The sequence below is a fragment of the Vicia villosa genome, linkage group LG6, assembly GCF_029867415.1.
Source record: "Vicia villosa cultivar HV-30 ecotype Madison, WI linkage group LG6, Vvil1.0, whole genome shotgun sequence".
NCBI lineage: Eukaryota > Viridiplantae > Streptophyta > Magnoliopsida > Fabales > Fabaceae > Vicia > Vicia villosa.
In genome coordinates this window covers 54,910,055-54,926,728 of record NC_081185.1, presented here as the reverse complement: position 1 = coordinate 54,926,728, position 16,674 = coordinate 54,910,055, and the positions used below count along the sequence as shown (strand labels likewise).

Here is a 16,674-nt window from a genome sequence, read left to right as displayed (position 1 = left end):
TTACATCTCAAATATATATGGATATTTAAAAACTAAATATCCATCGTCAATTCATCACTTGACCAATATAAATTCTTTCAAAAACCTAAATAGTATTCCTATCATTTTTTATTTAAAATATTATTTGACTCTTTTTAAAAAATATCTAAAAGAATAACAATTATTGTGTGGAAAAAAAATACTATAAATAATTCTACAAGATTATTTTTATAAATAGTACAGGAGACTGTAAATGAACAAAATTATAAAAAATGAATGATAAATAATTGAAAATATAATAAAAATAAAAGTAAATAATTTTTTATTTCATAACAGCATTTTTCTTCAAGCAATGTATAATAGAAAAGGGAGAGTTATTTATTTATTATTTTGATGGTTATAAATTACAATAACTCTTTCTTAGTTTTCGAAACAACAGCATCTCGCATTCCATGGAGTATTATAAACACATCTGCCACCAGATTTGAAACCCATATCAATGCAAGTTTTATTACAAATTGGATTGTCTCCTAAATCTGTGCATCTTCTACGTATGCATTTATTTGGCTCGCGATCTTGAGACTTCACAGATGCTACAATCAAATTAGAGTTCATTAATCCAAATGGTTAAGAAGTCTAAAAATTAAAAGCTAACATTATTTCATTACCTGCTGAAAGCAAAACCATAGCAATTATAAAAATACAGAAAAGAGAGAGGCGGTCGAAACGAAAAGTCATTTTGTAGAATTTCACCCTTTATTTTTCGGTCAGATCAACTAGTGTATATATCTTTATCTATCTATCCATCTATATGTATGTATATATATATATATATACTCCCTTCCTTCTTTATATAAAATATTGTAACTTTTCAAAAGGTCTTTCCATTAGCTTATATAATTTTTTTATAATAAAAATGAGCAAACCATCAATATAAAATCTTACTTTAAAAAGAGTCCCAATAGAAATATCTCTTTAAAATATTGATGAATAAGAATTTTTAATTATTGTATAATTAATTTTGTTGTATATTATCCCCTTTTGAAAAGACTTTTCCATTAAATTTTAATTCTTATTTTTGTAGGAAATATTTAATTCTAACATTAATAGCTCTTATTTTAATATATTAAAATGTTAATTCATTTTTTTAAATGTCTACACAAATAATATTTATTATTATTATTTTATTATTAATAAAGTTTCAAAAAGGTTTTATCATTACATATTTTAATTCTATATCATAAAATTTAACAAAATGTCTTTATACAATCTTAGCTAAAAAAGTGTCCATATAAATAAACTCCTTAGAATACTGGAAAAAAATTTTTTGATTCTTTTTATATTATTTTATTCATATCATATTATCTACACAAATGTCACTTTAATTTTCAATTTTTTTTCAAATTTTATTAGATTTAAGTCTCTCCGTATTTTAGTATGAAAATTTAAGTTTTACTGTAATAGATCTTATTTTTATATCTAAAAACACAATTCATTTTTACAAACTCCGCTGAATTTTGCGGGTAGGATGCAGTTGATTAAAAGTGTTTTATTTGCCATTGCAAAATACTGGTTATATTGTATGCCCCTTGTTGCACCCCAAAATTCGCCCACCTAATTTTATGTCTATCTGGCTTATATTTCTCATTCATTTGCATACCTCCATTAAATTCATCTAACAAATCATGCATTCATTCATTTAGAATAATATTGGTCCATTAAGTCAAGGGGAGTGGATTAAAGGCATTAGTTTTATCATGGTTTATTTCCATATTTGTCTAATAATCAAGAGAATTTATCCTACGAAGTTTGGATATAATTATTTTGTGCATTATATGTTATGGTATAATGCTTAGTGAGTTCACTTGGACAAAGAGTTTAACCTATGACAAGTCTTGGGAGATTCAGATTCTTATGGTTATTTATACATGTTGAAGAGAGAAGACCTTTGAAAACACTTTGTCAACCATGAAGGTCGACTTCTGACTAAGGCCATGTTGATTCCATATCTTTGGTTATCATTCTAACAAGGTTTTCCTCATTCAATAGCATATTGAAAAAAGAAGTTCAGATTGTAATTACAAGTTCAAGGATGAGACTACAGTGCCATTACAAATCAATATCCTTACATCAAATACATCCCATATATGCATTATACTACATGGAAAGTTATACAGAAAGCTTATGCTAAATATAAGTGTTCTTAATATCTACTCCAAGCCATGCTCCGTAAATGGAAAGCTTCCAAGTATTCAGCACATCAACTCCTTGATTCTATGGTTGTTTTCCCGCCGCAATACTACCCAAACCTGTAGAGAGAAAATTCAGAAGAAAAGTGTCATTATTCCTAACATGTACCAAAATCATGAACATTGCTAAACATAAAAAAAAAACTTTGCAGCCTTTCACTACTTTACCAGTCTAACCGTTTCTACACTATTAACACATCTTGTAACTAACAGAAATTCAGTTACCATCCTATAAACTTATCTAACAGCATCATTCAAGACCCCTCATCATTATTTCTAAACCAAACTACCAACAGCTAACAGATTTTTGGAAACATCCAGTTTACAACTTCTCCTAACCAATTCAAAAAAAGCAGAGCTATAACCAACCTTCCAAGTCAGTTACAACCACTAACAGAATTCAGTTACAACCCTTAACTGACTCAACCATTCATTCATAACAGAAACAACCTATAACTACCAGTTAACAACCATCTAACTAACTCCCTAACCGATTTTCAGCAACCTAACAGATTCAGAATAGATCAGAGTTTGTGAACTAACCTTCAACTTCTATAAAGTCAAAACTTGCTCCATCACTTTGCTCTCTCGATTCATTTTCCACCTTCACCCTTCAATCTCCATTTTTTCATCATCTTCAACCTTGCTGCATCTCTCAGCCCCTCATCCTTCTTCACCACCTCTGCAACATTCACCAAATCTCTCACTCTTCATACCTCGAACCTCGATTCTTCTTCACCTAACCTTCAATCTTCCTCTATCTTCATCGAGGACAACCTGAAAATTCAAAGAAGAATGGAGTGAAAGAAAACAGAAAAGAGTAATAAACGGTTTCTTCCTCGATTCATCTTCAACTCACCTTCATCCAATCCTCACACCAACATCAACGCAACATAAACCACTTCATCTTCATCACAGAACCACCACACTTCATAACCTCTTCAAGATTCATCATCAACCTTCAAATTCTGCAATCATCAACTCAAGATCGATCAACAACACAACAACTCAGAAAAAAATCAAGAAAAAGAGAAGAAGCATATTCGAGATGAGTTTGAGGCGGAGAGAGGTGTGAGTTGATCGGTTCAGAGAGGAGATGATGGCGTGCCGTTGAGTTCCGTCGGAGTACGACGTCGCCGCCGTTTCGATGGGAGATAAAAGAGAGAAACCGAAGATCAAGATCCGACGAGAAAAGACGGTGTGTGTTTGGGCTGCGGTGGTGAACGGATTGTCGTCGATCGGAGAAGACGAGGTCTCCGCCGCTGCACAGTGTTGCTGCTCGTGAGGAGGAAAGCTTCTTCTTCAGATAAGTCTGATACCACATTTTGACCTAATTTCCCTTTTCAATGTTTATTGCTTATTTAAACTTAGAATAATGTTTAACAAATATGATATGATTAATTGTTGATAAAGTCTGATTTAACATAGGATATAATTGATAAATTGATAAATTATGGTAGAAACACATGGATCAAACACACAAAACTCTGGGCCTGATTTGCTATTCGTCACCCCCATTGGCCCTAACGCCATTTTTGCCACTTTACAAAATCTGATAACAAAAAAACGTTCCTGGGCCTTGATCTTATTGGGCTCTGCGCCTGTGTTGCTTACTGCACCATCATTTCAAGTTCACACCCCCTGTTCATGTTAGATTTAGACCTTTAGTTAGTTTTTTTGCCATTTCTTTTATGTGATTAATTGCTAATTTTTCTCCTACTATTTTTTTAGACTTTAATACAATTTTAGACATAAAAAATATGCATAAAAAATATTAGTTTTAGGCTATTTGCTTTAGTCTTTTACCTGATTAGAACTCAATTCCTCTCATAAAAAAAACCATAAAAATAATAGTATTTTAAATTCGATTTTTGTACTATTTTGCATTGTTCACTTTCATGTCTTGTACCATATTTTCAAGTGTTTATGTTAGCCATTTTACACTAATTTGCTATCATTTGTTTACTTGTATTCTTACTTGTAATTTCGATCTCCGCTTATGCTTATATCTTCATGCCGCTTTTTGCTCCTAACCATTAGGTAGAAACCATGACAACATTAGGAATTAAAGGTTCCCATCATATTAGGCTAGTTTTCATCTTAGGCTAGTTTTGTTTATTTTCCTTTTCAACTTTAAAACACTTAACAAAGGAAGAGGCGAATCACATTAAAAGTGGGAGAGAAACGAGTGGGATTTATTCCCTAATCTGTTTCTCGAACACTTAGTGAGAGAGAAATGAGTGGGATCCATTCCCTAATCTGTTTCTCGATCACTACCTAGAGAAACGAGTGGGATTCATTCCCTAATCTGTTTCTCGATTATTAGAGAAATGAGTGGGATTCATTCCCTAATCTGTTTCTCTATCCATGTAGAGAAATGAGTGGGATTCATTCCCTAATCTGTTTCTTTGACATCATACATTCTATGTGATTCAACTCGCAGATTAAATTCCCTTAAAAAATACCCAACCAAAAACATCTAAAACACTTAATAAAGGCTCAGACCTAAACAAAGTAATGAAGTGGTGCGAAGCCTTGTATTGGGTTTTGTTCATCATGAAGTTACATAAAAAAACACAAACCAACTTTCTCTCTTCTCTTTCTTGCCTCCGAGGCATTCTTTCTCTTGCCTTCAGGGCATCCTTTCTCCTAATCGGACACGTTATTTCCGCTCCATTCCCAGCTTAAGACTCCAGAGGTCGAGCAGCGGAGTGCGAATGTAACTGTTCAACTAAAAAACACAAAAACAAACAAAAACTAAAGAGCCGAACTACGGCGCTCTGATTCCTGAAAAGGATACGTAGGCATTGGGTCGCGGGGCCTAAGCGAGCACAACTATTTATAAACCTTATTTTCCCCGTGTTTCTTTTCTTTCATTTGCATGCATTCCCTTAGTAATTAAGCTTTAGATTTATACACCCTTAGAATAGAACAAACATAGGTGGATACCATCGAGTACGATGGGCGTGAGGGGTGCTAGTACCTTCCCCTCGCGTAACCGACTCCCGTACCCTATCTCTGGTCGAAAGACCTCTTTTCTTATCCATTTCTTATTCCAGGTTTTCTGATATTCCTTTCCCGCTTTGGGATAAATATATTGGTGGCGACTCTGTTCATATTTCGCGAGCGTGCGACAGCTGGCGACTCTGCTGGGGATGTGATAGACCTCTGCTGGTCCATTCTTAGCGAGTCGATCCTAGCCTTTGTTTGTTTATTTTCTTTGGGTGTTTTTCTTTGTTTGTTTATATGCTTACATCCTGTGTATATATGTTTGTATATCATGTTTATTCCTGTTTGCATATCATATTTACTTTCCGCATGCATCTGGACTATATTATGGGTCCCCGTGGGGACCACATATTTTCTCTGTTTGCAGGTTGGGTGGGATGTTCTATGAGGTAAAAGGCCCAATACCCAGGCCATGAGTGATACCTTAGGAACTAGGAATAGAGTGGCCATGACGGACAGAAGACGTATGTCTGATTGATCCGATCATGTATCCACGGGCAGAGCTTGGTTGAACGAGGCAATATCGTATGATTGCGCCTACTTTCAATCCTCTGTTGGCTTTCTGACCTACCTTATACTAGATCACACCTGTGAGAGGGGTTGGGAAATTTTGTTTTGCAGGAAAACATGCCTCCATCCTACCCTAAGCCATTCAGACTATCTATCATAATCAACGTCGAACCTCTGAATCTGGAGGTTTGACTTTATGTGACTTATGCGGTTATCTATCAGAATCAACGTCGAACCTCTGAATCTGGAGGGTTCGACCATCTTTGACTTATGCACAAGCTATTTATCCAGAAAGCAACGTCGAACCTCTGAATCTGGAGGATTCGACCATATCTTTGACCATGAGAAGTTATTATCCAAGAGGCCTTGATCCTTGATCCTGATTTATGATACATTTGCATCTTCATTAACATTTTTGCATACATGCATGTGCATCCCTGGATACCAAGAATCCTACCTTCTTCCTCTCCATCAGATCAGTCAAGACGATTCCTCCGCACCGATATCTGACAAAAGCTCACAGAAGAAGAATCATGGGGAATTACAAACAAGATCAAGCTACTATCAGAGAATCCCATGCCTCCTCATGAGGGAACCTTCCACCAAAGGAGCCTAGAAGACTTTATGTTTGTCAAAGAACATTTCATTTGCATCAAAATAAGGCCAAACTTGCCATTGTATAGATTTCTCAAGTATCTTCAACTGTATTACTTTTGTTGTTATCAAGTACTTCTCATTGTAAGAAACTCATTCTGTTTGAATAAATAAAAATAATGCAATATACATGTTTTTCTCAAATCATTTCATCTTTGTCATTATGTTCATTGATATTCAACTCATTTGTCTTAAGCAACTAAAAAAGGAGAATGATGAAAATCAAAAACACATGAACTACTAACTGTATGCTTTTGGAACAAGATCCTGCTGAGGATGTACAGGCATTGTTTCAATTCCTAAACACCGGAGTTATAAGGGAGTGAAACCTTCGTAAACCCCTTTGAGCCTATGGAGTAGTAGTTTCTTTTCAAAAAATGCAAAACCCTCAATCTTTACCAGGGGCAGGGTAGTATTCAGTTAGTGCGACCGAGCGCTCAACTTTCAGGTATTCCATCAGAGGATCAATCATATTCTATTTCTCACAACAAAGAAGAAGAGCATAATCCACAATGGATGTCTCTCATTCACTGAGAAGAAGGCAGTCACAACCTTTTCATCAAGTCAATCATCAAAGTCATACAACTTGTTCCCGAACGAGACAAAAAGAATAAAAAAAAGAAAGTTATGAATCATGATCAAAAGAAAAAAAGAAGAAAGAAGCAATAGCCCGCTAAGTCAAAAAAAATAATAAAGCTTTGAAGCAAATGACTTAGGCAAAAATTAGGGCATATCCCGCTGGACAACGAAAACCAAAATCAAAAGAAACTTTTTGTCCAGGCAAAAAATTAGGGAAAGCAAAAAGCAAAGCAAAAGAAAATTCCTCCAAGGGACAAGTTGTCATCAACGAAAGTATCAAAGGGTGGCTGCCACCTCCATCAAAGTTGCAAAGGATCCTCATCCATTACAATCCTTCCTGAAAGGTGAACACTCGTGTCAAGCTAACTGAACGTAGGACTGGAGAACATCACGAAGAGGGGTGGGTTAAGTAGAACTTGAGCCTTTATCCTTTGTTTCTTAAACCGTGAACCCGGCCACGTTACAACCCTCAAAAGTCCTAATTGAAGCAGGGTTCGTTCCGAAAGCATACCAACTGTAAAATCATGTCCGACTGACTCCTAATGTTGCTGTGTCATTTGTGTTAGTATCAGTACAACATTTTGACAAATAAAAACTTTCCTTTTGAGATTAACATGTGCATTGCATTCTCATTATCTCTTTCAAAACAGAATTGTCTCTAACCTGAAAGTAAGTACTTGATACCAAGGAAAGTTCAACATTGAAATTCCATCGAGTGATCTTACAAAGGCAAAGGTTGGTCATCCGCTGAGCAAATATCTAAAGAATCCATCAAGTGGAACAGTTCCTTTCGATCTGGGGCATTCATTCCTTGATTAACACTGGGGCAGACCATTGCGATCTCCATGATTCAAGCATTATCAAAGTCTTATCTCAAGAGACCATACAAGCTGGGGCAAGCTAGTAACAATTCATCTCTTCATCTTCAATCAAGTGTCAGATATCAAGATAGGTGTCGAGGAGTCAAGCCAAGCACCTCACGTTCACTGATCCTATCCTTTAAGCAACGAACTTTCCACAAAGGCACCCTCCATCACTCCTAATATCTTGGAAACAATCATTCCATTCATAATCATACATACATCATGCATATCATTGCATTCTCATTATCATTTCTCCCACATGATCCAACCATCAATAAAACAGGGGCATCCACCCTATCTTAAATCAAGCAGAGTTTCTGAACTCCATCCAATCTATTCCATACAAAGCAGAAACCCTGACAGATCAATCAGTACACTGCATATAGAATTCATTGCATCGCATCCCCAGAAGTGCACAAATAAATCAAACATTGCATATGAAGCATAAGCCAAGTTACTCATCAGATGAGGTCCCTATAAAGCATTCAATTGATATTCCACTGGATCACTCAGAGTTACCATTATGGTGTCATCTCCTAAAGTCAATCATGTTCATCTTTCTTCAACCCAGAGTTGATGTTTTGTGTTCAACCCAGAGCTGATTTTCCTTTCATCTTTTAACCCCGAGTTAATTATATCTTCCCACTCAACCCAGAGTTGACGGTCATCTTTTATTCAACCCAGAGTTGATTCTTTCCTTTTCCCACTCAACCCAGAGTTGACGGTTATCCTTTGCCTTTCCCTCTCAACCCAGAGTTGACGGTTATCCCTTTTTTCAATCCAGAATTAATCATCCTTTCCCACTCAACCCAGAGTTGACGGTTATCTTTTATTCAACCCAGAGTTGATCCTTGTCTTTCTTTCCCACTCAACCCAGAGTTGACGGTTATCCTTTGTTCAATCCAGAATTGATTATCATCCCCACTCAACCCAGAGTTGACGGTTATCTTTTATTCAACCCAGAGTTGATCCTTGTCTCTTCCCACTCAACCCAGAGTTGATGTCTATCTCTTGTTCTCAACCCAGAGTTGACGGTTATCCTTTCTTATTTCCCACTCAACCCAGAGTTGACGGTTATCCTTTATCCTTTTCCCACTCAACCCAGAGTTGACGGTTATCGTTTTCCTTTTCCCACTCAACCCAGAGTTGACGGTTATCCTTTGTTCAATCCAGAATTGATTATCATCCCCACTCAACCCAGAGTTGACGGTTATCTTTTATTCAACCCAGAGTTGATCCTTGTCTCTTCCCACTCAACCCAGAGTTGACGGTTATCCTTTATCCTTTTCCCACTCAACCCAGAGTTGACGGTTATCGTTTTCCTTTTCCCACTCAACCTAGAGTTGACGATTATCTTCTATTCGACCCAGAGTTGATCTTTTGTCCTTTCCCACTCAACCCAGAGTTGACGGTTATCCTTTGTCCAACCCAGAATTGATTATTTCTCTTTCCATTCAACCCAGAGTTGACGAGTATCTCTTCTTATTTCCCATTCAACCCAGAGTTGACGGGTATTTCTAATTGTTCATCTTTCCTCTTTCAACCCATAATCATTATCCAATCCCTTGTTCAACCCAGAGTTGATTTCCTTGCTTTCCTCCTCAACCCAGAGTTGATGCCCATATCTTGTCCCACCGATATTGATTTCACTTTCCGTTCTCAACCTAGAATTGATGTTTACCTCCTGTCCAACCCAAAGTTGATATTTCCCCTTTATTCTTCGACCCAGAGTTGACCTACTTTTCTTTTTCAACCTAGAGTTGATTTGGGTTCATTTTCAACCCAGAGTTAATTTGTTCGACCCAGAGTTGATACAATCCTTCTTCAGTGGATCCTACCTCTCATAAGGCAAATTTTCAGGTTCACTTGGTATTTAATCTTCTTCTACCTCGAATGATCGAAAGGCTAGCGCCAATCTCACATTCAGGTTTAAGACGATTAAATAGGGGCAGCTGTTGCACCCCAAAATTCGCCCACCTAATTTTATGTCTATCTGGCTTATATTTCTCATTCATTTGCATACCTCCATTAAATTCATCTAACAAATCATGCATTCATTCATTTAGAATAATATTGGTCCATTAAGTCAAGGGGAGTGGATTAAAGGCATTAGTTTTATCATGGTTTATTTCCATATTTGTCTAATAATCAAGAGAATTTATCCTACGAAGTTTGGATATAATTATTTTGTGCATTATATGTTATGGTATAATGCTTAGTGAGTTCACTTGGACAAAGAGTTTAACCTATGACAAGTCTTGGGAGATTCAGATTCTTATGGTTATTTATACATGTTGAAGAGAGAAGACCTTTGAAAACACTTTGTCAACCATGAAGGTCGACTTCTGACTAAGGCCATGTTGATTCCATATCTTTGGTTATCATTCTAACAAGGTTTTCCTCATTCAATAGCATATTGAAAAAAGAAGTTCAGATTGTAATTACAAGTTCAAGGATGAGACTACAGTGCCATTACAAATCAATATCCTTACATCAAATACATCCCATATATGCATTATACTACATGGAAAGTTATACAGAAAGCTTATGCTAAATATAAGTGTTCTTAATATCTACTCCAAGCCATGCTCCGTAAATGGAAAGCTTCCAAGTATTCAGCACATCAACTCCTTGATTCTATGGTTGTTTTCCCGCCGCAATACTACCCAAACCTGTAGAGAGAAAATTCAGAAGAAAAGTGTCATTATTCCTAACATGTACCAAAATCATGAACATTGCTAAACATAAAAAAAAAACTTTGCAGCCTTTCACTACTTTACCAGTCTAACCGTTTCTACACTATTAACACATCTTGTAACTAACAGAAATTCAGTTACCATCCTATAAACTTATCTAACAGCATCATTCAAGACCCCTCATCATTATTTCTAAACCAAACTACCAACAGCTAACAGATTTTTGGAAACATCCAGTTTACAACTTCTCCTAACCAATTCAAAAAAAGCAGAGCTATAACCAACCTTCCAAGTCAGTTACAACCACTAACAGAATTCAGTTACAACCCTTAACTGACTCAACCATTCATTCATAACAGAAACAACCTATAACTACCAGTTAACAACCATCTAACTAACTCCCTAACCGATTTTCAGCAACCTAACAGATTCAGAATAGATCAGAGTTTGTGAACTAACCTTCAACTTCTATAAAGTCAAAACTTGCTCCATCACTTTGCTCTCTCGATTCATTTTCCACCTTCACCCTTCAATCTCCATTTTTTCATCATCTTCAACCTTGCTGCATCTCTCAGCCCCTCATCCTTCTTCACCACCTCTGCAACATTCACCAAATCTCTCACTCTTCATACCTCGAACCTCGATTCTTCTTCACCTAACCTTCAATCTTCCTCTATCTTCATCGAGGACAACCTGAAAATTCAAAGAAGAATGGAGTGAAAGAAAACAGAAAAGAGTAATAAACGGTTTCTTCCTCGATTCATCTTCAACTCACCTTCATCCAATCCTCACACCAACATCAACGCAACATAAACCACTTCATCTTCATCACAGAACCACCACACTTCAGAACCTCTTCAAGATTCATCATCAACCTTCAAATTCTGCAATCATCAACTCAAGATCGATCAACAACACAACAACTCAGAAAAAAATCAAGAAAAAGAGAAGAAGCATATTCGAGATGAGTTTGAGGCGGAGAGAGGTGTGAGTTGATCGGTTCAGAGAGGAGATGATGGCGTGCCGTTGAGTTCCGTCGGAGTACGACGTCGCCGCCGTTTCGATGGGAGATAAAAGAGAGAAACCGAAGATCAAGATCCGACGAGAAAAGACGGTGTGTGTTTGGGCTGCGGTGGTGAACGGATTGTCGTCGATCGGAGAAGACGAGGTCTCCGCCGCTGCACAGTGTTGCTGCTCGTGAGGAGGAAAGCTTCTTCTTCAGATAAGTCTGATACCACATTTTGACCTAATTTCCCTTTTCAATGTTTATTGCTTATTTAAACTTAGAATAATGTTTAACAAATATGATATGATTAATTGTTGATAAAGTCTGATTTAACATAGGATATAATTGATAAATTGATAAATTATGGTAGAAACACATGGATCAAACACACAAAACTCTGGGCCTGATTTGCTATTCGTCACCCCCATTGGCCCTAACGCCATTTTTGCCACTTTACAAAATCTGATAACAAAAAAACGTTCCTGGGCCTTGATCTTATTGGGCTCTGCGCCTGTGTTGCTTACTGCACCATCATTTCAAGTTCACACCCCCTGTTCATGTTAGATTTAGACCTTTAGTTAGTTTTTTTGCCATTTCTTTTATGTGATTAATTGCTAATTTTTCTCCTACTATTTTTTTAGACTTTAATACAATTTTAGACATAAAAAATATGCATAAAAAATATTAGTTTTAGGCTATTTGCTTTAGTCTTTTACCTGATTAGAACTCAATTCCTCTCATAAAAAAAACCATAAAAATAATAGTATTTTAAATTCGATTTTTGTACTATTTTGCATTGTTCACTTTCATGTCTTGTACCATATTTTCAAGTGTTTATGTTAGCCATTTTACACTAATTTGCTATCATTTGTTTACTTGTATTCTTACTTGTAATTTCGATCTCCGCTTATGCTTATATCTTCATGCCGCTTTTTGCTCCTAACCATTAGGTAGAAACCATGACAACATTAGGAATTAAAGGTTCCCATCATATTAGGCTAGTTTTCATCTTAGGCTAGTTTTGTTTATTTTCCTTTTCAACTTTAAAACACTTAACAAAGGAAGAGGCGAATCACATTAAAAGTGGGAGAGAAACGAGTGGGATTTATTCCCTAATCTGTTTCTCGAACACTTAGTGAGAGAGAAATGAGTGGGATCCATTCCCTAATCTGTTTCTCGATCACTACCTAGAGAAACGAGTGGGATTCATTCCCTAATCTGTTTCTCGATTATTAGAGAAATGAGTGGGATTCATTCCCTAATCTGTTTCTCTATCCATGTAGAGAAATGAGTGGGATTCATTCCCTAATCTGTTTCTTTGACATCATACATTCTATGTGATTCAACTCGCAGATTAAATTCCCTTAAAAAATACCCAACCAAAAACATCTAAAACACTTAATAAAGGCTCAGACCTAAACAAAGTAATGAAGTGGTGCGAAGCCTTGTATTGGGTTTTGTTCATCATGAAGTTACATAAAAAAACACAAACCAACTTTCTCTCTTCTCTTTCTTGCCTCCGAGGCATTCTTTCTCTTGCCTTCAGGGCATCCTTTCTCCTAATCGGACACGTTATTTCCGCTCCATTCCCAGCTTAAGACTCCAGAGGTCGAGCAGCGGAGTGCGAATGTAACTGTTCAACTAAAAAACACAAAAACAAACAAAAACTAAAGAGCCGAACTACGGCGCTCTGATTCCTGAAAAGGATACGTAGGCATTGGGTCGCGGGGCCTAAGCGAGCACAACTATTTATAAACCTTATTTTCCCCGTGTTTCTTTTCTTTCATTTGCATGCATTCCCTTAGTAATTAAGCTTTAGATTTATACACCCTTAGAATAGAACAAACATAGGTGGATACCATCGAGTACGATGGGCGTGAGGGGTGCTAGTACCTTCCCCTCGCGTAACCGACTCCCGTACCCTATCTCTGGTCGAAAGACCTCTTTTCTTATCCATTTCTTATTCCAGGTTTTCTGATATTCCTTTCCCGCTTTGGGATAAATATATTGGTGGCGACTCTGTTCATATTTCGCGAGCGTGCGACACCCCTTCCAAAGAAAATTATAAAGGATGTTGAAACCATATGTCGTTCCTTTGTTTAGTCTGGAACTGATAAGATCTCCAGGAAAACCCATATTTCTTAGAAGCCTGTTTGTTCACCGGGGAAGCAAGGTGGTATGAATGTCATATCCTTAGCATACTAGAATAAGGCTTGTATCATGAAGTTTCTATGGGTTAGACGCATTCTTTCTTACTACACTCTAGGGATGAATATTATGGAGGTGCCTGTGACGATGTCATGCTCTTGGATCCTCAAGGCAATTCTAAATTTGAAGGGCGGTATTAAACTCAACCAGAATTGGGGGAAAATTATGCACAAGGAGAAATCCAAAATAGGTGTGATGTATGTTGAGGTTAAAGAGAAATATCAAATCGTCACAAAGAAGAAAATCATGTATGGTAATGCGGCTAGGTCTCGTGCACTATTCATGACATCGTTAGTTTGCCATAATAGGCATGCAACAAAAGAGAGACTCCATAGGTTTGGGCTTGTTGAAAACAATATTTGTGTGTGTTGCAGGAAAATTGAAGCAATTAAGCGATTGTTATTTAATTGCCCAAGTTTGAAAAAGATGTGGGATTATGTTCTAGAATGCGTGCGTGTTAATCACAAACTTGGTAGTTGGTTTGAGGAATTGGCTTGGATGATTGACCAGAGCAAGGGTAAAGGGTGGGGAGATTCTATTCTAAAGTATGCTTTTGCTGAAACAATTTATGGGGTGTTGAAGTTTCGTAATGAGTGCAGTTTCGGTAAAAGCTCAAATAGGCAGTTAGTTGGTACTAGAATTATTGATAGTATAGTTTATAGAATATGGATGAGGCCTCATCTAAGAAAACACATTAGCAAGCTCATGATGCCATAAGTCTTCTTTTTTATTAATTGGTGGTTGGCTCGAACCGTTTGATCGCCCTATTTGTACTTGTTTTTTGGAGTTAATAAAATTTCTTTTATTAAAAAAATAACATAAAGTAACTTTTAAAAGATTTCAATGCTCGAATAACATGCATTTAGAATAATACTTTTCAAAACATCATATATGGTACTAAGTAAAATCATAGTGCTTATATGACATCCAAAACATGTACAATACATGGTTTCATAACATATTACATCTACAAAGTGGATGTCAAAATAAAATGGTAAACAGTCACATCAGAAACATAATAAATGGACAATAACCTAAAAGTTATCTAAAATATGCAAAATCTCCTCAATAACCTAAAAGTACGCTTTAGATGCTAGTAGAAGATTATTATCTTTGGAACTGTAGAAGTACATGGATTCAACTTCAACCATAACATAGTTATTTTGCAAGGTTGTGCGATCATCCTTTTATTTTGAATGGTGTTTCGATTTATAATGTTTTGATGATGAAGAATGTTGTTTTTTTCATTCACTAGGGTGCAAAAATATTTTAAGAAATAATGAAAACTGAACGAGACTTAAAATTATGATGTTGGAATAAAGTAATGTTTAGAGTTCATATCTAGATTGGTAGAAAAAACTGAGGGAAAAAAGTTGACATAAATGTCGCTTCCAATTTAATTAACTAAAATATTAATTAGCAATTTGTGTCAATTTTCAATACAACCGACTGAAAAGATAATTTAAAAAATAGATGCGCAATTTTGGTTCTAATTAAAGCATGAAATGGCAAGATTTAGAAACCAAAGCGCAATTTCTGAACTACTTTTTATGTCTGTTTTAGAAAAACCCGAGGGATAAAATTTATAGTTTATAAAAAGACACTAAAATGGCAAGTTCTAGGTCATTTGACCACGGTTTTTAATTGGTTGAGGTAAAAGTTTGTTATTAAATGTATTATTTATAGTAGTGACCCAACAAATATGTGTGTTCATATTATGTTATGAAGTATACGTGAGATATAGTCGTTGAAAGCATTAGTGATTCGGGGTCTAAGATATTTACTTTTCCATGTGCACGTAATCTATTTTTATTAGTTGTTTTTGCTAACTAGTAAAAGTTTTATATTACAAGGTTTATGTCGTGGTTTTGTAGGGTAATCCAATTTTTTTTTCAAATTATAGGTGGGTAATGACCCAACACCATTACCACAAGAAGATATAAATGACATTTGTTCATGTTGGATCGGTTCCTTCCTGTCATTTTATAGTCTTAAACAACACTAGTTTTTCCTGGTATTTGTAACCAATGTGTATAGGTTTTTTTCTACAGATATGTATTCAGTTTTGTCATCTTGTTCTGTTATCAAATATGTATATAGGTTCTCTTAGTGTACCATTTTGAATATGAGCATACTAGACTATGTTACAAATTGTGTAAACAAAATAATTTTGTATATGTAAAATAAAATTTTCTAGTTCGTTTAGAGATGTGTAAATAGATTTTGTATTGAAATGTGTATATAACTTCGTTCTAAAAAAATACAAGTAAAAATTTATAACAAATTATATTAACAAAAAATGCTTTTCCCCTCTGTTTGAAATTCAAACTAAGGTAAATACCTATTTTTCATCTTAGATATCACCAACAACTAAGAGGTATACTGGCACACGGTTTCTGGTTTTAAAAATAAAAAATATAGTTGTCGAGGCTCTAATTTATGTCAAGTACAATTTTTATCTCAATGAAACTTTAACTAAGGAAAAAATTGACTAATTTTCATGACTCTTTGTTATCTTGTCTATAAAATCAAGATAAGTCCCATTTTTCAACCGAGGCAAAACAGTTTTTTGGTTGTATTGTAATTAGTTAGCCCAATTCATATATTGTCTTATATAATTATAAGTCTATTTTTTAAAATATTTTTCAAATTCATACATACATTAACAACTTCATTTTCAATAATAATTTTATTGAATAAGTATTTAAAAATATACGCACGCTTTTATATCTATTTTGTCAAAAATTCAATAAATATTCCAAATATTAGAGAAATCTCAAAAATCCAGAAACCAAGAATTTTGTAAAAACCATCTATATTAATCCATATATCCGAAAAACCACCAAGTTTTTTAAAAAATTCGAATAACTATAACGATATTTTGATAAAATTTATACATAATGGAGGATGTCGGATTTAAT

At 35.4% G+C, this 16,674-nt stretch overlaps 1 long non-coding RNA gene across 1 annotated transcript; it reads right to left on the bottom strand.

Moving 5' to 3' along the window:
* Positions 1-278: 278 nt before the first annotated feature.
* LOC131611531 (uncharacterized) lies at positions 279-785 on the bottom strand. The gene is made up of 2 exons (XR_009286962.1): positions 648-785; positions 279-572 (listed from the first exon to the last, which is right to left on the bottom strand). It is a non-coding gene; the product is annotated as an uncharacterized LOC131611531 (long non-coding RNA).
* Between the last annotated feature and the right edge of the window lie 15,889 nt (positions 786-16,674).